General features: G+C 37.4%; 1 protein-coding gene across 1 annotated transcript in view; it reads left to right on the plus strand.

Moving 5' to 3' along the window:
* The first annotated feature begins 2,576 nt into the window (after positions 1-2,576).
* Positions 2,577-23,677, plus strand: part of Rassf8 (Ras association domain family member 8) — a 93,207-nt gene continuing 72,106 nt past the window's right edge. Inside the window, exon 1 of the mRNA XM_048787191.1 lies at positions 2,577-2,725. The gene's annotated coding sequence lies outside the window, so the exon portion shown is untranslated. The remainder of the gene's footprint in view (positions 2,726-23,677) is intronic.

Here is a 23,677-nt window from a genome sequence, read left to right on the forward strand (position 1 = left end):
CCTGGAGTGATTAATTTGGATGAGGGAAGGTTTTCAGGGACTGGTAAGAAGACATTTGAGCTGTCTCTCGTAGAGTGAGTTGGAGTTTAGCCGTTACAAGATGATGATCCTGTTATGAGATTCCAGTGTGGAGTTTGAGGCTGGAAGCTGTGCGGTAGGGAGGCAGGGGCATGCCTTGTGGTGACTTCAGGAGAGCAACTGTAGATGAGCTTTCACAATGACATGAAAAGATGTAAAAGGTTTCCTGTAGAATACCCAGCACATCATAAATTTTCTGAGTGTTTCCCCAATTAAATTTCTGGATTCTTATTGCCTTCTTAAGTACTATCCAAATTGCTAAATCTTATATGTGTATTTGTGGTTACAAAATTTTGTCACTAGAGTTACCAAAAAAGTTACACCACTCCTTCAAAACAGTTGGAACCTTTTCATGGAGACTTTCAAAAGCAATTGAATGATAGGATTTGGTCTTTTTTGCTTGGTTTGTTTCTATGAAGTGACCTGACTGAAAGGTGAACTGTGTGTGTACTAGTTAGGATGCTTGTAGTAATCAAGGAGGAGACAATTAGTGCCTCAAAGAACTGGTGGGGGGACAGGTACATAAGAGCCTAGTTCCACTCTTTCCCATCAGATTTGGCATTTCTCATGGGCATCCTACAGCACATTCCTGGGACTCTAGCAGAACTAGTATACCCCATCCCATCCCAGAGAGCCTTGACTCATTTGGAGTTTTGCATTGCAAATCTAAAAAGGAATGCTGTTAATCTCAGGATATGTGTAAATTGGTATGTTTGGGATTATATATGAGGGAGTAAGCACCATATCTTCTTTCCCTTAAGTGTCTGGCTTTAATGATAATTTTATTTTGTGAACAAAATAAGCTAATGATTGTCAGTTTTAGAAACTCCCTTCTCAGTTGCTCATTCCCAACTCCCAGACCTTTTCTTAAAAACAAAACTAAAAAGAGATGAGGCTTTAGAGGGGGAAAAAAAAAAAAAAGTGGGAAGAGATTTTGATTTAGGTAAATAACAATACTTTACCAGTGAACTAGATTCCAATAATATCCAGGCCCAAGAATGGGAGTTAGGGTGGTTGTTGATCTACTTGGCCTCTTCTTGAATGCTTCCAAAGTGGCCATACAGTCACAGCAGGCTTAAACCCTCCCTTGTTTTTTGGATGCCACTCTCCTGGCACTTATCAAGCACTTGGTCCTGGGAAGTGTGAATGGCCTGTTTCCTTTGGAGGGAATGAGGTTATATGAAGGCTCTCTGCCAGCATCTGGCACATTAGGATGAAAAGGAATTCTGTGGTTTCTGTAATATCTAATATGCTTAAAGCCTGTTTATTATCATTAGGGGAAAAATCCTGACTACTACTCTCTTTTTCTTTTAAAAGAAACGTGGGAGCAGGCACTAATAGACCCTTATTATATCACAACTGTAACACTATATACAAAATAATCAGGAAGCAAATGGCATTTTTGTAGCAACTATTAAGTTATATGAAGTGTTAGTCTAGTAAGGGATTTAGAGACAGTGTCTCCATCTGGGAAAGTAGCAGCTGTCCAGGGAGAACCTGGCTATGGAAAGGCAAACTGCTTGCTGACTGACTTCCCCCTTGCTCAGTGATGTTTGAAATTTATGTATTTACTTCAATTTTGCATCAGATTTAATTAGTCCATCAGTTCTTTTTCCTTAAGCTATTTCTAATTTAATATTTCATATCATTTTATGACTAAGAATTTAAGAATTGAAATACTTTTAGGTAGTATATTCTATTCATAATAAAAATTGTTCAGTGTCTTGTATTTTTAAAAATGGTTGATGGAAGCTGGTTCTGTTTCTAAAGTAAACTTTCCTATAAATAAATGTAGAAACATCTGTGGAGGGCATCGTCTGAACGTGGCAGACATATGAATTGCGTCAATTCCCGTCTTGTGGCCAAGATTTGTTCCCTAGGCTTTCTTTATAACTAACGTCGTGGCAGAGCTTTACATTCTCACAGCATTAGGCAACAAAGTGGTCAAGAGAAGTGCAAGTTGCCCTCTTTTTTTTTCACATTTTTTAAAATTTGTTTTAATTAGTTGCCCTCTTCTTAAGTTGGGTAGTGGTAGTGATGTGTACTTATCATGGAAAAGTGTGGCATGTTTCATTTGTGTTTGTTAGGACTGAAAACCTGAGATGTCTACTCCAGCTTGATTTTTAGCCCTGGCTTTCGGCAGTTTTCCAAATGTCTAACTGCTTACTACTTTCAAGAAATTGTTGTGATATTGCAGGGAGCTTTGGTCAGGAGAAAAAGAAGGCCAAAAACCTTCCTAGAACAGTACAGTCCATCCAGTGACCTTTTTAAAGAAACAACTGAAATTCCTTTTTCAAAGGGGCAAAAATGCTAATTGAAACCAAACAGAAAATAAACCCATTCCACAAGTGGTGCCATTCAAATAACCAGGGGAAGGGGATGTGGAGGTGGGGAGGGTGGAAGGAAAATTATCCCTGGGAATGTTATTTGAAGCTCCAAGCTTGTATATTTTGCTCTTTGATAGTTGTGAGTTAAAATGGGGTGATTTTGCATTTTTAAGATTAAAAATTAGCCAGGACTTAAGACCACTGTGTACCTTTTCAGGTGCCTGTGTAGATCCTCCCAGAATATCTGCCTGGTGCTGTGCTGTGCCCTTCCTCAAGACTACCTCATATTGGCTCTGGCTCAGAGACTCCTACGTGCTGAGGTGAGTCAGAAAACTTGTACTCTTTATACGCATCCTGGAAGCATAGTATTTTTTCAGTGACATTTATAGGTGTATTCATGGGGGAACTCAGGAATCATCATTTGTAAGATGTTTTAATTTGAAAAATACAAAGTATAGTTAGTAATGGTCTTGCCACCATTATAGAATTTTTTGTTCTAAATTTGTGATGACACTAAAAGCATCTTGAACCCCACACCATGCTGTAGGGTTCAAGTTTGGAGTTTGAAACAGAAGTTTTTGAGGTGGTATACTGCCGGGTTTCTGTTCTCTCGACTAAAAGGCTCAGGGGTCACTCCAGTAAAACTGGGCTGACTGGGCTGCGCAAAATAATCACACAAGAGACACAAATACCTTTTTGTTTGGGGTCGCTGTGAAGGCTCCTCTGACCTTAAGGGTCCGCAGGAAGAGAGAGAGTGTCGGGCGCTGACCCCTTTTATTGAGGAGAAGTTATTTAAATGAGGCAAGGGGTCAGGTTTCAGGGGGCTGAGTCTATCTTCATGATGTCCACTGTCAGCAGGTTGACTGACACCTGGGTAGGCCACACCCAAGGGCACAGTAAGAGAAGGGGACACATACAAGGCACTTCCATGGAAGATTCTATCCTAAACAGGGCAAGGGGTTATATTACAAAGGAACAGGTGAGCATAGCTTCACCCATGGGGCTGTAGCAAGACACACCCATGCATGAGACACCAACCCTCGGATCCAAGAAGGGTGGGGAAAGCTCTGCCACATTTCTGCGACTGAGCGCCTCAGCACCCAGCCGGGGAATGTGACTCAGTCATGTGTAAAGTTGGTCTCCCACAGTATACCACTGCTTTTGGACTTTCTGAACACTTTTATACTGATGTTTTGAATTGGTGGTCTCTTCAAAAGCAGAGAAGTGTTATCAGCAGGGAAAAGTTAGAAATCCTTAATGGGTAACTGGTTTTTCTTATGATTCTCCATGATAATTCTGAAATATCCTGTTCTCTTCACTAATGGCTACAATTGGCTTCATTAAGTAAAAGGGAGCACAAAAATCTCTTTAGGGGAGGATGTGCAACCAAAATGTGTTTCACTTGCTTTTAGTATGCTTGCTGTGTGTGATCTCTTTTCTCTTGAACATTGTAGTGACTTATTGGTCCCAGAAGGGAAAAATAATTTGACCTTGTTTATACTAAGTGAATCATTTATGAATAAACTGTTCACATTTTATAGGTGAATAAACTCTTTAAGGGTACCAACCAGTGTGCTATCTCATAAATTCCTTAGCCCCTCATTTGTAAAAGCTGTGCACTTACATTTGATGGCTCTCAAAGGCCTCACATAAATTAATCTCCTCATGAAATAAAAAAATAATAACTTTAAGTCTTCAAGTAATTGTGAGATTATGCAGAGGGACTGAACTCCTAAAACTGTAGGTCCATATCCTTACTGGTTCAGTTCTTGTATATATCCTGCTGTAGTGCTTGTGTCATTAGCAATAACCATAACTACAAGACCGCAAGTGTATACTAGAAGACAGGGATTCTAATAAGACAATTTTGTCATATCTGTGTGAGAGCTGAAAAGTCCCAGTGAAGCCCTATTCATAATTTGCTGCTATTTGAAATATGTTTTCAAAAAGAAAATCATAGAAGTAAAAAGGACTATGTATGGGCTGGGGTTGTGGCTCAGCAGAACATTCGCCTAACACATGCAAGGCCCTGGGTTCGATCGTCAGCACAACATTCAAATAAATAAAATAAAGGTATTTGTCCAACTACAGCTAAAATATATATATATATATATATATATATATATATATATATATTTATGTGTGTGTNNNTTTTAAAAAAGGACTATGTAGCTTCACTAACAAGTTCTCTGTGTGATTGGAGAGTCACTTGAATTTTAGATTTAGCTTCCAATACTGATAAAGCTATGCTGTGAGCTTTCTCTTTTATACTAATTATTTTTTATTTAGGAGGATTTGTGAGTAAGTTACCTTTAAGAGGAACTATGATTCACTCATAGTGATTAGAATTGTGTGGATTTGGGTTTGAACATTTCAGTTATTTGGTTCCTCTGGAGCACTTGCAGTTATTGCATGGGTTGCTTGAAGTTTGCTGCTGAAGAATTTGCATGATTTGCTGTTTCTTCTTAATTGCTCAATATTTCAAGATTATCAGCCTTTGTTGGGTTGGGGATGTCGTACAGTAGTAGAGCACTTGCCTAGCATGTGTGAGGTGCTGGGTTCAATCCTCAGCACCACATAAAAATAAATAAAGGTTCATCAACAACTAAAATAAAAATAAAAAGATTATCAGCCTTTGAAATTTTTACTTACAGTGCAAGGAGACTCTTCTTTTCTTTTCTTTTTTCTCTTTTTTAAAGGAAGTTTTGTTTGTTTGTTTGTTTTAAATAACCAAAAGGTCTGCCAGGGCTGGGGTGTAGATACATGAGAAACAGAGAGCTCTTTAACCTATGAGGGCTAGCTACTGAAGAAGCTGTTGTTCCTTGCCCACAGGAGAGGGTGACTTCCCTTAGCTTTTCTGATATAGTATCTAATTTTGATAATGTTAACTTTGATGGGTAACAAAAACAACTTTGAGGTTTCATTGTTGCTACTGTAAAACTGTTTTACTTTTTTTTTTTTGTTTGTTTCACGGGCTAATGTAAATTTTTAATGTCTTACAATCAGAATATTTCAACTAAATCATATTTTTTCCATCAAGACTTCAGTTCATTTTTCTTTTAGAAAATGATGATGAGAATAATACATATTTTATTTAAACAAGGCACCTTTGTTAGATTCATAAATCTGAAACTAGAACAGACTTGAAAGCCTGTACTTTGTGTAAAAAGATAGATTCAGTAAAACAGTAAATTTTACAGATTATTTTATTCATTGTTTTTCTTTCAGTTTAAAATAGGCTATAGTCTTCCCTCAACCCCTTTTCTGGTACCTTCCTGTAAAAAGCATTAGTGAAGGAAAAATAATGATAAACAGGACTTAACTGCATAATATTTTTTTCAAAACTGCCTTGCAAATAATTTCACACAGTTTCTTTTTTTTTTTTAAGAGAGAGAGAGAGAGAGAATTTTTTAATATTTATTTTTTAGTTTTTGGCGGACACAACATCTTTGTTTGTATGTGGTGCTGAGGATCGAACCCGGGCCGCACGCATGCCAGGCGAGTGCGCTACTGGTTGAGCCACATCCCAAGCCCCTCACACAGTTTCTGGAATGAAGCATACATAGTATTGTAGTATGCTTCCGGTTGGGAAGTAGTTTAAAAATACTCTCAATATTTTATATTTTAAACTGGGTGTTTATGTATGTTCACGTTAGGTTTTCCATCCATATTATTTTAATGGAAACTATTTTTCCATTAAAAGTCAATTATGTTTATTTTAAGGGTTTAGATAAAGGTATTTATAAATAAAACTTGTAAAGAGGTGTTTATTGTTGTTACAATCGTTTGTATATACAGATTTTAGAATGCTTAAAGTTATCTTCCAGAGAAGAAACTTGGTAAAGAAAGGGTGACATTTTTTTTCTGTAATTTAAGTTGTCATAGTAATTTGCCTCAATACACATACTTAGAATCCAGGCTTGAAGAATTTCAGTAACAATAAACATTCCAATTGCATTCATCATCCTTTTTTTTTTTTTTTAACCAAAAAAGGAGCTATCCATTGTGACTCAAATATTTTATTTCTGTTTAGAAGATGGAGAGCAGTTTGTCAGTTTTAGCACTTTGAAACTTTGTTGGTGGAATAGAACTGAAAAGTTCAGCTGTTTTTATTTTAGGTGGACAATTTCTGATGATGTGTCACAATTTTTTTCAGGTTTCGAGATAGGTTCAGTATAATGTTAATTTAATGAAATTTGAAAAGAATCACAATTGGATAAGAACTGAAGAAATTATATCTGTTAACATGCAAGTCTAATATTAAGAGTATTAGAATCTGGTTTTCATGGAGTGCTGATTTTAAGAATGTTATCACTTTCTTAATGCCAACTTGTTAATATTTTTATTTTATAGCACATCACACTATTAATGATGAACAAATGATTTTAGAAGTTTCATTTTTACTTATAAAATAGAAATTTGTAGTCAGACATTATTTTTAAATATTCTCAGAGTAGGATATTATTTCCAAAGAGAAAGCCTTTTTTTTTTTTTTTAAGGATTTTCTTTGTTCTTGTTTTCTGCAAGATTGCTAACCAAGATTATTTTCCTTAAGCAAGGAATATAAGGAAAAATAAAGAGATGAAAAAGAGAGAGAGTGTGTGTGTGTCTGAATGCGTATGCACATATATGTGTGTCCAGTTGTTTTGGGAAGTTTGGAAAATAAACTGGAAGAGTTTATAGCCAGAATAATTTGTGGAAAAATGTATAAAAATTCATTTACTGCAAAAATGTGAGGAAAAATAAAATCACCCATTCTGTCACCCCATTATTTCCTTTTTTCAGATTGTCCTCTAATAATATTTTGTGGAAAGTATCTACAATTTTATAAACAAAATTCATACTCAATGCTAAAATACTAATGGTAGTAAAACATTAGAATTTTATCCATTTCTAGAATTAGTACTATGCTTGCTTTCATGATTTGTTAAGAAATAACGCTGAAATATCTAGCTAGTGTGTTAAGTAAAAAGATCTTCCTTCCCAGTAATTCTGTGGGTATAGCAGAACTATTGGGAAGGAAGATAAAACTATTTCCATTTAAAAATTTCCAAGACAACTATAAGTAACAGAGTTTAGTAAAGTTCTATTATAAATAATGTAAATATCATGATCTTTGGTATGTAGTAACAGTAACCAATTAGAAAGTGACAAAAAGGGAGCCCATTTATAGGAGCAACAAAGAATACACTAAGGATTAAATTTGATAAGAAATGCAAACTGCCTGTAGGAAGGAAACTATTGTACAATTCTGGGAAGATAGGAGACTTTCTGGGTAGAAAAACAACTCATTAATTGTTTTTAATGTATTTGTATTGATTTATAAGTTTAGTACAATTACAATCAAAATCTCAGTAGGGAATTTTCACAGCTCAATGTGATTATGAATTTCATTTTATACAATAATTAAGAGCCCAATGTTTTTATAAAGAAGAATAATGAAGGGAAAATTGCAATGCTAGGTAATTACTTAAAAATAGAAGATTGTGAGGTCCTGGGTTTGATTCTCAGCACCACAAAGAAAATAAAGGGCAGGGGGGTGCTGGAGGTGTAGCTTGGTAGTAAAATACTTGCTTCACATGCATAAGGCCTGGATTTGATCTTTGATCCTTAGCAATAAAGGGGCTTAGAGGTATATATTAGTGATAGAGTAAGGGCCCTGGATTTAGTCCTCAGTTACCGAAAAAATAAATTCATAAAATTAAAAAATAGTACGAAACTGATAAAACATATAAATACTTGGAGAAGTATAAAAAGGTTAGAGGAATGTTGAATTGCTAAAAAATGCCATTGCAAATAATGAATATAAAAATGTAATATACTAGAATGACTATCTGATCCTGGATTTGGGAAAGGTGTAGTAAAATACAGAAGCAAAAGTGAAAGCAAGAGAATGATTCATGTATGTAATTACTTTAAAAATAAATGAATCTTATATATTTATCACATCACCAAAAGGCAAACAATTACTTGTGGAAGGTATTCATGTATTTATATTCTTTTAATACGTAGACCACAAAACATATAAAGTTGACCAAATATCTTCAGATTTCATGGTATGCTTTTTTTGGAGGGAAAAAAAAAATTATTGTAAAGATTATTGGGGATATAAGATGGCGTGCTAGAGGGAGGCTGCATTCTGTGTCACTCCTTGACCTGGGATTCAAGTAGTGGGAATATTGTTTCTCTGTGAGTGATTAGAGGACCCCCGACAGCTGCTCCCACACAGGACTGAAGGTCGCTGTGCCCAGGCAGGCCTCAGTGTCAGAGCAAAATTCCTGGCCACTCGCCCACACAGGAACTCTGAGTGCCTGAGCAGGACCACCGGCATCAGCACCAGCGCAGGACACCCAGCCACTGCCCACGCATAGGAACTCCAGTAGCCACTCCCGTGTGGACCCCGTCTACCAACATGGGGCTCCCCCTGTTGCCTCCATCTTAGAAAACTGCAGCTACTGCCATAGTCTACTACATGCAGTTGCCTGCACCTGGGGACACTGCACAGCATCTGGAGACAACCACCAGCCACAACACAGCACACCGCAGAGCTGCATCTCTGAATATGCTGTCCACCGCCACCACCCGGCCCCACCTGTCCTGACACCCCATTGGTGAAAGCAGCCACCTCCATCTTGGGACACATTGCCATCTTTAGTTGGGGCAGCCTCCCACTTGGAACACCAGCTGGGGCTTAGAAGCAATATCAGGATACCCTTCTTTAGTCCCCAACTCCCCCATCTCCTCGGCAGCTGCTAACGTGGCATAGTGCTTGCGGCTGCAGGCCGTCTGTAGCTCACAAAACTTGGTCCTGAACTGCTCATTACAAAATAGATCTCCAAAACAGGTATGCAGCCCCCCACAAGCACAGCCTACAAGACCTCCAGAGAGAAAGGTTTCTGATTGGGAAGTAGAAAGGGAGGGGGTGAGTGAGATACAGTTTTAAGGCTAAATTAGAGACTAGGAATTGTGAGGTTTACGGCCGATATAAGGAAATAAGACCAGGCACCCACATCACACCACCGGTCCCCAGAGGAGATCCTTGGGATGCAGCCAACCATTGGGGATCACAAGTGCCATCCATTCCCCACATCTAGGAACTATGCATCCAAGACCAACCCTCGCACCCTAATAACCTTCACCATCCTGAGGGTGGAGATACCAGCAAACAACAGACAACCCCACCTATTCGAAGAGAAGGGAAGCAGGAAAGATACTAATCTCCAACAAAAACAATCCTTGTGAGATTTTTCTTTTCCTCTCACTCCTCCCACCCTCACATCCCCAACATTTGTGAAACCGTGAATTAGGCTACTGAGGACAGTATGTTCTTCATTTTTAAATTTTTCTTAATATTTTGTTTGTTTTTTGTACTCTGTTGTCTTCCCACTTACTTATCTTCCCAAAATCACATTCTCTCTCTTCTGCTACTAATCAACTTCTTCAGATTCCTCTTTCACGCTTTCTAAGATCTAATAACTCTACATCATCACCTCCTACCCTTCAACATCTGATCGTACACCTCACACCCGGTTTTTTGTCCACCATCAGAAACTATAGATCCTTTTGCAAACCTACTGTTATATATTGTAGATAATAATTGACTTACCATTTCTGTATATTGTGACAAAGCTGTAATAGCAGCTATTTGGTTTGAGGTTGTATATTGTTTGTATTTTGGATCTGTTAATATTGTTCTCCCCCTTAAAGGAGAGGTATTGGAAATCCTGCAGGGGCACTATAAGCCTATAGGGTAAAAACTGTAATACCTCATATCTGCAGTGCTAGAAGGGAAGATACACAAACAACATGAAAAAGCAAGGGAAGAAAGAGGTTGGGGAAAAAACAAAGCACTCACATGGACTGCGGAAACATGCAGGGATTTCCATCCTCATATCAAATAAAGTAGACTTCAAGCCAAAAGTTACTCAAAAGAGAGAAAAAAGGACATTTCATACTGCCTAAGGGAACCATATATCAATAAGACATAACAATTATAAATATATATGCCCCAAACAATGGAGCATCTATGTTCATTAAACATATTCTTCTCAAGTTCAAGAATCATAGAGACAACACAATAATTCTGGGTGAGTTTAACACACCTGCTTCACCACTGGATAGATCTTCCAAACAAAAGCTAAACAAAGAAACTATAGAACTCCATAATATAATCAACAACTTAGTCTTAACAGACACATATAGAATATATCATCCATCAGTGAGTGAATACACTTTCTTCTCACAGCACATGGATCCTTCTCTAAAATAGACCATATATTATGCCACAAAGCAACTCTTAGCAAATACAAAAAAGTAGAGATACTACCCTGCATTCTCTCAGATCATAATGGAATGAAATTAGAAATCAAAGATAAAATAAAAAATAAAAGCTACTCCAACCCTGGAGACTAAATAATATGCTACTGAATGAATGGGTAGCAAAAGACATCAAAGAGGAGATGGAAAAATTCTGAGAGGTAGACTGATACAACGATTTAAAATCTCTGGGACGCTGTGAAGGCAGTACTAAGAGGAAAGTTCATTGCATGGAGTTCATTCCTTAAAAGAAGAAAAGGTCAACAAATAAATGACCTAACATTATATTTCAAAGTCCTAGAAAAAGACAAACAAATCAGCACTAAAACAGTAGAAGACAGGAAATAATTAAAATTAGAGCTGAAATCAATGAAATTGAAACAGAAAAAAAAATCTGAAAAAAATTGACAGAACACAAAGTTGGTTCTTTGAAAAAAAAATAAGATTGATAAACCTTTAGCCATGCTAATGAAGAGAAGAAGAGAGAAAAGTCAAATTACTAACATCCATGATGAAAAAGGAAATATCACGACGGACACTACAGAAATACAGAAGATAATTAGAAATTATTTAGGAAATTTGTTCCCCGATTAAATTGAAAATATCAAAGGCATCAACATAATTTCTGGATTTGCTCCGACTGAATCAGGATGATATACACAAGTTAAACAGATCAATTTCAAGCAATGAAATAGAAGACGCCATCAGAAGCCTACCAACAAAGAAAAGCGCAGGACCAGACGGATACATAGCTGAGTTCTACGAGACCTTCAAAGACCTTCAAAGAAGGTCTTCAATTTATTTAAGGAAATAGAATGATTTGAAAGTGTTCCCTCTTTTTCTATGAGGCCAATATCCTGATTCCAAAACCAGACACAGATACATCAAAGAAAGAAAACTTCAGACCAGTATCTCTAATGGACATAGATGCAAAAAATTTAAAAAAAAAAATTCTGGCAAATAGAATACAAAAACATATCAAAAAGATAGTGCAACACGATAAAGTAGGGTTCATCCCAGGGATGCGAGGTTGATTCGACATGGAATTCAATAAATGTAATCCATTATATCAACAGACTTAAAGATAAGACTCATATGATCCTCTCAATAGATGCAGAAAAAGCATTCACCAAAATACAGCACCCCCTCATGTTCAAAACACTAGGAAAAAATAGGGATAACAGGAACATATCTCAATGTTGTAAAAGCTATCTATGCTAAGCCCCAGGCCAACATCATTCTAAATGGAGAAAAATTGAAAGCATTCCCTCCAAAAACTGGAACAAAACAAGAATGCCCTCTTTTACCACTTCTATTTAACATAGTTTTTGAAACACTGGCCAGAACAATTAGGTAGACGAAAGAAATTAAAGGGATACAGACAGGAAAAGAAGAACTCAAATTGGCACTATTTGCTGATGATCTGATTCTATACCTAGAACACCAAAAAAAATTCCACCAGAAAACTTCTGAAACTAGTAAAGGAATTCAGCAAAGTAGCAGGATACAAAATCAACACCTATAAATCAAAGACATTTCTGTATATCAGTGACAAATCCTCTAAAAGGGAAATGAGGAAAGCTATCCCATTTACAATAACCTCAAAAAATAAATAAATAAATAAATAAAATACTTGGGAATCAACCTAACAAAAGAGGTGAAAGACCTCTACAATGAAAACTACAAAACACTAAAGAGAGAAATTAAAGAAGATCTTGGAAGATGGAAAGATCTACCTTGCTATTGAATAGGCAGAATTAATAACCTCTTAACAAATGGTGCTGGAAAAACTGTATGCAGCAAAATGAAATTAAGCCCCTTTCTCTCACCATGCACAAAATTCAACTCAAAGTGGATAAGGGACCTAGGAATTAAACCAGAGACCCTGTGCCTAATAGAAAAAAAGGTAGGTCCAGATCTCCTCATATCAGATTAGACCCCGAATTCCTTAACAAAATTCCAATGGCACAAGAAATAAAATCAAGAATTAATAAATAGGATGGATTCAAACTGAAAAGCTTCTTCTCAGCAGGAGAAATAATCAATGAGGTAAAGAGAGCACCTATACAGTGGGAGCAAATTTTTACCACACACACATCAGATAGAACACTAATCTCTAGAATATTTAGAGAACTCAAAAAACTTAACACCAAAAAACTCCAAATAACCCAATCAATAAATGGGCTAAGGAACTAAACAGATACTTCTCAGAAGGTGATATACAATTAATCAACCAACGTTTGAAAAAATGTTTAGCAATTAGAGAAATGCAAATCAAAACTACTCTAAGATTTCATCTCACTCCAGTCAGAATGGCAGCTATTAAGAATACAAACAACATTAAGTGTTGACAAGGATGTGGGGGGAAAAGGCACACTCATACATTGCTGGTGGGACTGCAAATTGGTACAGGCAATCTGGAAAGCAGTATAGAGATTCCTCGAAAAACTTGGAATGAAACCACCATTTGACCCAACTATCCCACTCCTTGGTATATACCCAAAGGACTTAAAAACAGCATACTATAGTAACACAGCCACATAAATGTTTATAGCATCTCAGCTGACAATAGCTAAATTGTGGAACCAACCTAGATGCCCTTTAGTAAATGAGTGGATAAAGAAAATCTGGTATGCATACACAATGGAGTATTACTCGGCATTAAAAGAGAATAAAATCGTGGCATTTGCAATAAATGGATGGAGTTGGAGAATATAATGCTAAGTGAAGTAAGCCATTCCCCCAAAAAAACAAATCCAAATGTTTTCTCTGATATTAGGATGCTGATCCATAATGGGGATTGATCGTGGGTGGCATAGGAGGAATGGAGGAACTTTAGATAGAGCCAAGGCGAGGGAGGGGAAGGCAAGGAGTATGCGGGTAAGAAAGATGGTGGAATGAGATAGACATCATTACCCTAAGTACATGTATGAAGATACAACTCTACTTTGTGTACAATCAGAGAAATGAAAAGTGGTGCTCTATATGTGTACTATGAATTGAAGTGCATTCGGCTGTCGTGTATAACAAATTAGGATAAATAAATATTTTTTTAAAAAAGGATTATTTATTGGGAAGTACTGTTCACAGAATTGAACAGCAAAAGAATCATCAGAGTTTCTGGGTAGTATTGAACAGACTGCCATTCAAAAAAAGAATACAAACTAAAGTAGACTTAAGGTTTGTTTGGTTTTTGTATTTTGATGAAAACCTATGTAACCAGTATCATGCTTCTGGAGGTGTGGGGCCCAGCAACCCTGGGAATGATGAAGAGCAGTTTGTCCCCATCATAGTTTGTTTTCTTCCGTTATAGCAGAATACCTGAGACTGGATAACCTGTAATGATCAGAAATCTATTGGCTCATAATTCTAGAGGCTGGGAAGACCATGACCATGGTAGAGCACCTCCTTGCTCCATGGTCATGTGGTTGTAAGTGAGAAGGAAAAATGAGAGAGAGAGATAAAATGGAACCAAACTCACCTTTATTTATTTCACTCCTAAGTGAAATAACAGCCTAATCCATTCATGATGCTGGAGCACTCGTGGCCTAATCCCCTCTTAAAGGTAACAGTTCTTAATACTAACACAATGGTAATTAAATTTCAGTATGAGTTTTAGAGGGGATAGACACTCAAGTCCTACCTATGTTTAAATTTCTGTCCCTTTCCTGTACCCATTATGTCACTGTAGTTTAAATTTTCAAATATTCATTGTCAATGACACTGAAACAAACTTGCAACATCTTTATGGATTAAAAGGGATACATAGGACATTACTTTAATTCCTTAGCCATTTTAATGCATTATTGTTCACTTTCTCCCATCTTGACTCCACTGTTAACATGAGCAATTCCACCTGGATAAGGAATTTTTAGGAAATATGCTCAGGGTGAGATATTGTGCTTTTGAAGTTTAAGTATTACTTTCTCTAATATGTTTGTGGTGTCCTTCCTGAACATGGCTGTTAAAGGGATCTTGGTCTTTTTCTAGCAGTATTTATGGATTTGCAGACATTTCCAACCAGTTTGTGACTAGGATTAACTTTGATCTCTGGTGCATAAAACCCTAGGAAGGTCAGACTGTACTGCCCCAGCACAGCCTTGGTCCTGTCTCATCATAGGACATAGACTGCCTGCCGAGGTGAGCATGATCATATAGTATCTTGGTCTGCTCTTTAATGATTTGCTCTGAGTTCCCCGATAAGCCACCCCCGCCCCAAAATAAAAACACTTTTAAGTTTAAATAAAATTTTATTTTATACTATTTGAAACAGTTTTCAGATTTGTTTGATTTCCTCCTTAGAAGGCAAAGATTGATTACTAAAGAAAATTCGCAACACACATCTGATACCTTGTATTTTTTTTTTTTTTTTTAATTCTGGGAAAGAAGTTTTTAGCAAAAGCAAAGCATTAGTCATCATCTAATTAAAACAGTTGCTCATTTTAAATAGTAATACAGTAAATTTAAAGCATATATATAAAAAGATAAAATAAAGAATAAAATTACCCCCTACCTTTATTGATTTTTGTTTTCTTTCAAGGTAACTATTGTTAGCAGTTTGGGGGTATCTTTGCACTGCAAAGATGCACATATACAACCGATATTTATGTCTTTAAATTTGTAGTGATGGTGTGTGTGTGTGGGGGGGTGTCTTTGACTCTAGATTCATTCAGATTTATTCCTTCAGTGACTAGAATAATCTGTTTTTAATGTTTTTTATTTGTTACTTTCAGTTATACATGACAGTAGAATATATTTTGACAGACCAGAATAATCTCAAAGGCAGATATGATTATTAGATTGAAGGTTGAATTGGTGAGAGTTCAGTATAGGTTTCTTGTTGCTTTGCATTTTTACATGTGACTGAGTTTGTATACATGAGGTCAGTATGTAACTGTCTGATAAATGTGGAACAACAATTGATTCTATTCCTGTAGTCTTAGTCAAGTCATTCTATGGCCTAGTTCTATCACTGGGTCTCTGTCTACCTGAATGCAGTATGGAAAACAGAATCAAAATACAAAATAAGTTTTTGTAAGATCTAATAAGATAACTTCACAAAGGTGATACCTTTTGCCCCTGATGTTGGGATCAAACTCAGGGCCTCATGAGCACTCTACCACTGAGCTACACCCTCAGCCCAAAGGTAATATTTTTCATCTAAGTGGACCTCATGAAAGTTATAAAACTAGTATAGGGTGGAATCCATGGTTTCTCCCCTTTCAGAACATTTAATATCACTATATTAAAAGGTTCACAACAGATAGGGAAATATGGCTTTTAATTGCCTTATAATACTATCTTATGCCAATCATCTCACTTACTCACTCTCACACCCCTTCTTTTATTCTTCCTCTCTCAGATTTCCGCTAGGGTAACTTGCTCCTTAGAAAGTTTAGGGAAACATGTCTTGAACCTCCTTTTTAAATGCTTGTGACAGTCTCCCCATCATCTTTCTGAGTCCAGACTTCTGTCTTTGACTTGCCACCAGTTGTGGCCTTTGTTTTTGTCTGGTTAAACCTTTCTCTTTCATTTCTATTAAATAACATTCATGCTTAGTAGACCTATTTAGTAGACCTACCAAGGACCTAAGAGAAGAAAGAGACACACATTTCATCAGAAAGGGAAGCATTAATTTCTTCCTGGCATCTGGCTTTATCCATGTTGCTCATCCTCTTTTTTTATCGCTACCCTTCAGGATGTCCCAAGGTACAGTGTCTGTGTTCTGTAGTTTCATAAATTGCCAAATATCATCTGGGATCATCAGTCTAAGTACAAGTTAGCTTCTTGAATTAATTAATGGTTGGCTTTATGTGCTTAGTTTCACAAAGTTCTCTCTCATGTCTCTAAAGACTTAAAAGTTGTCTTACTTAAAATATTAGATATAAGACTATCTGTTTCATTGGTTGCTTGAACATTAAATTTTATATGTAAAGAACTTGGCATATAAACTAATCCAAGTCACTATTTTTATTAAAATAGTACAGTTTTTTTCCCCTCAAACTTCAGACTTGATCCAGACATAGGCTACATGTAAGTAGACTTTTACTCTTTTATACTTAGAAACAATTATTCAAATAAGACACTTCGGAGAGTGAAATATAAGGATTATTGATAATTACATGGGATAACAATGTAAACTTTGTCATTCCGATATGTTCTAGGATTCACGTTCACTCCATATATACCCCTAGTTTTTGATTCATGGTGCATGCTCAGAGACAAGGGCCTTTTGTTCATTGTGGTGTAGTGGACATGTGGGACAAAGCAAGATCACATTCATCTTTCTGAACTTACTCATTAAAATGAGGTTAACAATACCTATCTCCAGATAGCTATAGAGAATAGATGAAACTGTGATTTCATAAAGCACAGTGTCTGGAAATTAGACACCTGCCAGTTCCCTCCTTCATTTTTGCAAATTGCCTTAGCTGCTGTGATGGCTAAGTTTTGTGTATAGATGTTTCTGCTGCATTATGTACTTCTTACACTTTCTTAGTGTATCTGTGTAGTCCATTTTACTGTACAGATCTGTCATCCTGAGAGGTAGTAGTCTTAGCTAGCTACGTATGTGATTCCTCAGTGGAGGGTTGCTCTATTTTGTTTCAATCAAGCACTTTTTGACATTGAAAGGCATAAATAGTAGTGTTCAGTAATACACCCATTTTCCTGGTAAACTTCCCTTTTGTGACAGCCCTTCTTTAATTGTTGTGTAAATGGTTGAAATACTGTTTTATAAATATTTCATGTATGAATTTTTATCTGCATTTAATACAGACTTTGGGTGAATCAAAGGCACTTTTGTGTACACAACAACCCAGTGGGTTTCCTACCTGGTAAGAAAGTCTATCTGAACTTTGGAAAAGTGATAGAATAATTGGTAATAATACTTATCAATATGGTTTTCTTATAATGTATGAATAACTTCCAACAGTAATACCAAACCGACCAGGTGCAGTGGCAAACATCTGTAATCCCAGTGACTTTCAGAAGGCTGAGGAAAGAGGATCCCAAGTTCAAAGCCAGCCTAGGCAATTTATTTAGCAAGACCCTGTCTCAAAGTAAAAAATAAAAGGAGCTGGTGATGTAGCTCAGTGGTAAAGCATCCTTGGTTTCAATCCCCATCTCCCACCATATAAAAGGATCAAGGCCATTTCATCTTCCATAGTTTTGGTCTGATTCCCTGCATTCAGACTTGGGATTTCCTACTGTTTAGGCTTGCAAGAGTCTGCTGGGGTGGGGGTGGAGGAACAGGTAGTAAGTGATCACAGTCAGGTTATGAATTCTGCAGCAGCCCACTGAAGAAGGTGCCATGGGGAGAGACTTTGTACAGAAGTGAAGGAAGGCTTCTTGGAGATGTCATTTGAGCCATATGTTTAGAGGTGAGAGGTCTTTGTGGGATTGTAAGAAGGACTCAACATTGTGGGAAGTGGCCTAGGCAAAGCCTGGAAAGACATGTAGGACAACGTGTGTGGGGAAAAGCAAGTTCAACTGGGTGTGGATGAGTGGATGAGCTTCCAGAGATGGCTGATTTTGATAGAAATAACCTTTTCTTCTAGCAGTGCTGGGTGAGCCTTAAGGTAATCAAAGGAATCAAAATTATTTATAATTAAACAAAGTTATTTTTGAACAACATAGAGAAGTATTAACAATTTGAAGTAATCTAAACAGCTCTCTGTAAATAGAGAAATTCTCATGCTATTTATTCTTGATAATTTCTTTATAATCTCAAGAAATTAAATATATAACGTCTCATTCTTTATAAAAGATATTGTTACTTTGAAGTATTCTTTCTTAAAATCATAGGTCTGATTTTAAGAAACACGAGAAGTTATACTGTCAGTCATTTGACTTAATGTTGTTCCCTTCACTTCAGCATGTTCTATGAGGTGCTCTAGCAACTAGACAGTTTTATTGTATGAACCCTTCAAATTTAGCTTTGTCAAAAAGGGAATTGTGTAAGAGATAAAATCATTAAAGATTACATTTTTATGGTAGAACAAATAATGCTTTCAGGAAAAACAAGTTCATATTTATTGCCATTTCAGTTCCATTTTGCTCCAAAGGATTATTTGAATATGTACTGTCAACCTTTATTATAAAAAGAAGTAGCAGTATGGTAGTTTTCACTGTTAATAAAGTAGAAATTTAATATAGTAATATTTATATTCTTACCTGAAAAATAATATCACATTGTGACTTTACCAGAGCTCTTTAATACCTAGTGCCTGCTTTTGTTGGTATTTTGGTTTGGGAAATACTGGAGATTCAGATTTGAGGCTGAAGAAACCAAGACACAGGTGGAGACTGATGGGCTCCCGCTGTACTTCTCTTCTGGATCAAAAATTTCTTTTATTCATTCTGGTGTTCCTGGGGCATAGCCAGTAGAAAAGATCTTGCAATGGGTAATGGTCTCTTTATTCACAATGCCTAAGTAACAACTCTTATTTTTTTTTTATTTTCAGTCAGTCCAGTGTTCTTTCTTGTACACCAATGAACTTTCCTCATTTTGTTTTCTAGTACACAGTAAATTTACATAGCAGCAGTCCCAGGACTTCAAGTTATGTAAAGTGCCTACCTGCCACTTATATTCCCAATAAATCCAAGTTCCCTGCTGTGTTAGGATGAGGGATTAAATATAAATAGAGGAGAGGACAAGTGATGGAGATCTGGGATACTCAAATATTAAACAGTGATAGAGCCAGGGACACAGAGAAGGAACCAGTGAAGTAGGAGGTAACAAGACAGTTCAGTGTCCTGGAAGACAGGTGAAGAAAGGTGATGAGGAGGAAGAAGTGATAGAGGCTCTCATAGTTAGCAATGCAAAGGTGATAGCAGCCTTGACAAGAGTAGTTTTGGTTGAGTAGTTAGGGCAAGAGCCTGGCAGGAATGGGCCTGATAAAAAGTGGAAGATGAAAACAGCAAGCTTAAACAATTTTTTTGAGGAGTTTTGCTGCAAAGGGGGACATGAAATTGAGGGTAATCCATGTGGGAAGTGGAATGGGAACAAAGCTGTTTGGTTTGGTTTTAAGGTATATAAAATAGCCACTTATCTATTCTTTGACCCAACAACAACAAAAAAGTGATGAGAGTGGTGGCTCTAGAGTGAGTACAAAGGGGCTGGCATTGACTTTGCTTGAGGCCCCTAGGCCTGCCCTACCAGCTTCTCAGGTATCTAAGCAGGGCCTGGGAGAGCTAATTGATCCTGCCTTCATTTCTGAGGCCTCTGGGCCAGAAGGCTTTCCCACTCTCCAGGATTTGTTCCTCTTTCACATAAGGGGTTGGGCATTTACCAGCCAAGGGCTTGGGCTTTAGTCAGAAATTGAGTAAGAAATTATTGAGGAATTAAAAGGGAAGGTAGAACCAATGATGTCTTCTCCTTAGACAGTGACTTGGGAATAACTGAAGTTTTCCTTCTTGTCCTTCATGACCATTGTCACCAAGATGTCACAGGACCTTTAGAATAAGGCAACTGAGCCACCCAGAGGAGCACAAAATGTAAGGAGACATCACTCTCAGGATTGCGCGAGGACAGTGCTGGCACCTGGGAGAGTTCTGCCTCCTTACATGTTGCATACTAGGTCCCTAATTGCCAAACTCTAATTCCTCAAGCCCTGGGAAGGCATACTGTTTGTTTCAGGGCAATAGGAAAGCTCTCTTTACCTAATTGTCTATTCTTATGGTACCAATTGCAGATTAATTTAACATTCTTAGTTTAAACTGATATTCCCTTTCCCCTTAATATCTGGTTGACTTCTGCCATAAAGAAAAGGAAGATGACCTGGTGAATAGGAAAAGAAATGCTCCTGAGCTGAAAAATGCTGTTGCTGTTGATAGGAGAGAGCAGAGAATGATTGGTTGAGGGCCTTTGTACAACCAGCAGGTAACATTAGTGACATCCAGATACCCAAGAGGAGTGGGGTATAGAAGGGAGATGATTCAGGATCAGGCCTTGTCATGAAGGCTAGAATAGAAGCAGCTCCTCTCTAATACACTGGTCATTTCTAAGTGTTGTGAGGACTCTAATACCATTTTGTCTCTTCCTTCCTTAGAATTTAAAGATAATAGGCGTCATTGATCTTGTTAATTGTGGAATTCTGCTGCAGTGCATATCCAAGAGAGCCATCTAAGCAAATTGCCCATATTCTCACCTTAGAAACCAAAGGAAACCTTACAGTAATAGCTACAGAACCCAGAAAGGATTCTCAAGGCAGAAGTTTTATCGCAGTTTCTTTGGAATGAGACATGATGCTGTTTTGGTTTGTGTTGTCCCAGTTATGTCTAAGAACTGAGTCAGCCATGTGTCCATGGAAAAAGATCCCCACTGAAAATAATAGGTACTAACTCAGTCTGATATTGTGTAATCAGTCCTCTTTGAGAATTTCCTTGGAATTTATTTTCCAAAAGGATTAGTCAGTGTTTCCCAGAAGAGCTTTCTTCTTGATAAGCAATATTATTTTTGATGGTAGTGAATTGTTCTTTCAGGCCTTACTTCCTCTGTACCTTCAATCCTACAAATGCCTGGGTGAAGTAAATATGATGACTTAACATTACTGAGACTGACTGCTGTGGTCTGAATGTTTGTGTTCCCCCCTCCAAATTTACCAAATCCACCCATGTAGTGGTATCAAGAGGTGGGGCCTTTGGGAGGTGATGAGGTTATGAGGGTTCATGAGTAGGATTGGTACTCTTAGAGAAGAGGTTCCAGAGAGCTGCCTTGCCACTTCTATTAGGCAAGGGAACAGCAAGAAGGCTTCATCTGTGAACAAGAAGATAGATCCTCATGAGATACCAAATCTGATGGAGCCTTGTTCTTGGACTGTTCAGTTTCCAGAACTATAAGAAATTTCTGTTGTGTATAAACCACCTCTTTTATGGTATTTTGTTACAGTAGCCCAAATGGACTAAGACACTGATCCATGAATTTGTTTAAGTCTAGCATCTTCGAAGTATTTATCATATGCATAATAGATAGTAGGTGTTTAGTACAAGTTTTTTGAAACAATTAGGTACCTTATATAGTCTGCCTAATTATTTTCTTAGACACTAGAGTATGTATTAGTTAAAGCCCTGGTTCCAGAATGTATAGACTGAAGTCTTGACTTTTCCTCTAAAAAGGTGTCTGATTGTAAGCAACTTCTCTTGTGAAAAATGGGGATAATAATAATAATAACTACTTCACAAGATTATTAAGAGAATTAAATAAATTGATATATCAGAGCACTTTGAATGGACCTGGCATCTGGTAAACACTTAACAAATGATTATAACAAAAGCTATCAGGCATTTAATATTTTAAAAGTGAGAAGACCGAATTTCCACTTGTTCCCCAAATAGCCGTATAATTGGCAGTGAATATTTGACTGTTGGTTGTGTGAACTGTAGTTATTTAACCTTTTTGCAGTAAACAGCTTTCTGTGTTTCTTATGAAGAAGGAATAGTAATTGTCCTTCTGTCCAACTTTCTAACAGTATATCAGTCTGACACAAATATAATTGTGCTTATATATTTTTTATAGCTAATCACATGAGTCAAATTTTTAAAAATATGTGGGGATTATGATCAGCATCCAGATTTGTTCCCCACTCCCCCTTTGGCATCATATATCCATGGTGTTTCTTTCCGTGTGAGGTGTTATTTTTTTTATATTTTTTAGTTGTCAGTGGACCTTTATTTTATTTATTTATATGAGGTGCTGAGAATCAAACCTGTGCCTCACGCGTGCCAGACAAGTTCTCTACCTCTGAGCCACAACTCCAGCCCCTCTTTCTGTGTGAGTTTTAAGAGCTGTGAAGTTTGTTCAATCTCCTTACTCTGTTCCTAAATCTAAACTTATAGAATCAAAATAAAGGAGAGTATATCTCCTAGAATACAAAACTGACCAGGTTTCCATGTAGTCCACAGCATGTTTTCTGTAGGTCGTCTTCTCAGATGTCCTGGGCTCTGCCTTCGGGAAGTCGGCAGTTCAGTAAGTGGGTATGGTGCCCTCGGGGCTGCCCTGCCAACTTCTCTCTGTAAGTCTACTTTATAAACCCATTGGGTAATGTGGCTTCTCCACTGAAGGCTATCTGATGGGCAGCACTTAACAGTCCATAAGACATCTTTTATCGGTGAGTCTAGTGTGATGTTCCAGTAAACCAACAAGAAAAAATACTCTTGGTAGCGTTCGGTAGAAGAAATGACCCTCCGTGTGTTTAGTGAGTTCAGGTTACACAGTTAAAGCAAGCAGTGAGCCCTGATCTCCTGACTCTTCAAATCCTCTGTCCTTCCAATTTTACTGTGCTCTGTCAGTTCACTCAGCTTGGTAAAATCATAGTAATAGGACCACAGCCAGGTCTGTTAACTAGAAATCATTATCATGGAGTTAGAATTCCAAATGGTATCATAAGATCTGGCACTTGTTAGCTATTAAAACTTTCCTTTTTATAGGAAAAGAACCTAGTTTCCTTTTAGCTATGTTGTTTATTCTTATTGTTAAATGTCATAAGTGTTTTCTAACTACCCTCATGTTTTTAAAGGTGTTTTTCCAATATATGCATATTTTGTCATTAAAGTAAATCTCATGTGATATAAAGTCTTTTCTTTTAATGTGATTAGTGTTGAATAGGCCTACATTAAGACTTTGAGACGGGGAAGATGGCGGCGAGGGGAGTGCATTACCCCCGTGTGCTGCTTCACTTCACTTTAGGACGGCTAAAGGATATCTTGTTAGGAATTTCCAGCAACAGTGGGGTGCTCCGGAACCTGGAGGAAGGATTTCCATCGTACGAGGATCAGCTACGGGGACTCAAACGCGAGAGGTTTGTCGCACGGAGGGTAACTGCTTATTCAGCAAATCGCCCCGCGGCGAAAGTCTGCAGTGTGCGCTGGGATAGAGACGCAGGGTTACAGCGCTGCAGTTTCTGCCAGCCGCGCAAGCACCGTACTCAGGGCTGAATTCTGGGTTCCAGACGGGG

Source organism: Marmota marmota, unplaced genomic scaffold (genome assembly GCF_001458135.2).
Source record: "Marmota marmota marmota unplaced genomic scaffold, marMar, whole genome shotgun sequence".
Lineage (NCBI taxonomy): Eukaryota > Metazoa > Chordata > Mammalia > Rodentia > Sciuridae > Marmota > Marmota marmota.